This window comes from Siniperca chuatsi, linkage group LG13, assembly GCF_020085105.1.
Source record: "Siniperca chuatsi isolate FFG_IHB_CAS linkage group LG13, ASM2008510v1, whole genome shotgun sequence".
Taxonomy (NCBI): Eukaryota; Metazoa; Chordata; class Actinopteri; order Centrarchiformes; family Sinipercidae; genus Siniperca; species Siniperca chuatsi.
In genome coordinates, this window is record NC_058054.1 from 26,361,270 (window position 1) to 26,363,164 (window position 1,895).

The 1,895-nt window shown below is 43.4% G+C and overlaps 1 long non-coding RNA gene across 1 annotated transcript; it reads left to right on the forward strand.

Moving 5' to 3' along the window:
- Nucleotides 1-479: 479 nt before the first annotated feature.
- LOC122886450 lies at nucleotides 480-1,141 on the forward strand. Its single transcript, XR_006380354.1, has 3 exons — nucleotides 480-516; nucleotides 605-873; nucleotides 962-1,141. It is a non-coding gene; the product is annotated as an uncharacterized LOC122886450 (long non-coding RNA).
- Nucleotides 1,142-1,895: the final 754 nt, after the last annotated feature.

Genomic DNA, 1,895 nt, shown 5'->3' on the forward strand with positions numbered 1-1,895 from the left:
ACTTGAATAGATTTAGTCTTTGGGTTTATGCTTGATCAAGCCACGTTATCTGTAAAGATACATCAAGGATCAATGAGATTTTCTTTAATATGCAAAAAAATCATAATACTGAAGCCAGTTTATTAGCATTGTTGATTTTGTGAATGCACTTTGCTTGGAAAAGGCTCTGTTAATAGTATGTTTTAGATCAAACTACAGGTACATTTGTTAGACTTAAGGGAGTACATGAGAGTTAAATTAGTGATTAGAGAGTCGGTCCAGAATGATCTGATTCTTTTTACTGCCTCTTGTTATGAACAAAGGAAAGCAATTCTAACAGAGAGCTTTTAATGTACATGGCATGTTTTCTCCTCACAAAGTGATGTTGTCCTCAATACACCCCTGCTGTGTCAAGTTGGGTTCATTGTTGAGGTCTTGTCCTCATAAGACTCAGAATCAGATCACTTTATACTGACTGGAAAACGTGTTGAGAAGCAGTGATTCAACAGTCGCAGATCATCTCAGTGCACCATTGCGGTACCTTCACTATGGCCTAAATCTGAACCAGTTAAGTTTTTCCAGTTGCTCGTTTGTTCCTATCTGACCTTGTCTGTCTCTGCCTCAGATTCATTCCCTGCCAGTGATCCCAGCCACCGTGGTCTACCTGATCTTTTCAGTCTCCAGTCAAGCTGCCTCCACTTCTCTGCCTGCCACAATACCTGAGCTGTCTCCAGAATACTCTCTCCACCACTTCTGCCCTCCAAGCGTCAAGTTGGGTTCATTGTTGAGGTCTTGTCCTCATAAGACTCAGAATCAGATCACTTTATACTGACTGGAAAACGTGTTGAGAAGCAATGATTCAACAGTCGCAGATCATCTCAGTGCACCATTGCGGTACCTTCACTATGGCCTAAATCTGAACCAGTTAAGTTTTTCCAGTTGCTCGTTTGTTCCTATCTGACCTTGTCTGTCTCTGCCTCAGATTCATTCCCTGCCAGTGATCCCAGCCACCGTGGTCTACCTGATCTTTTCAGTCTCCAGTCAAGCTGCCTCCACTTCTCTGCCTGCCACAATACCTGAGCTGTCTCCAGAATACTCTCTCCACCACTTCTGCCCTCCAAGCCCAGCCGTTCTCCACGGGCCGCATCGGAAATCCTGCCACCGGCTCCAGCAGACTACACCTTCCTCGCCCGCTCTGGAGGAGTGTTCGTCTTTATAATAAAGACTGTCTGAACTAGCATCCAGTTCTCTCTCTCTCTTGCTGTGTCCTGCTTTTGGGTCCTTTAGATCTTTAAACTTAACAGTAATTAGTTACATTTCTAGTTACCGCTAAAAGTAGTGGAATTTTCCAACATAAATTAAGCGGAAAAGAGACGAATGACATGCAAGACAATGGAAGAGCCACAGAGTTCATTGAGGTGAGGCTGGTGAAATGAGGGAGGGGGGATGGGTTATGAAGTTAGACAAGGACAGAGATCCATACTGCAATTACTGAGTCCCTTCACACCAATTTATCTGGTCTCATTAACCAGACCATAGGACGTGCTGAGTGTCACTGACTGTAGGTGTATGTGGTCTCCTTCTCATTTCCTCTTTCTTTCTTATTTGTCTCTCATCCTTTATTTTCGCTGCTCATCCCCAGGTCTCACATCCCAACGTGCTAAACTGGTGCTCACACCCACGATGTACATGTTGTGTATGCGTGTTTCACCAATGGAGAGTCAGTCAGTAAGAAACACCCATTTTTCTGAGCTGGCTGAAAATGATGGATGACAAAGGTGTAGGTAGGCAGATCAGCACATACAGTTCTAGACCTTAGTGTGATGTTACTGTGATATTCTAATTTAAATTAAGTGAATCTTAACCAAAAGTTTAGGTTGTTGATCCTGGTTCTGACTTTACACTGCTTGATGATA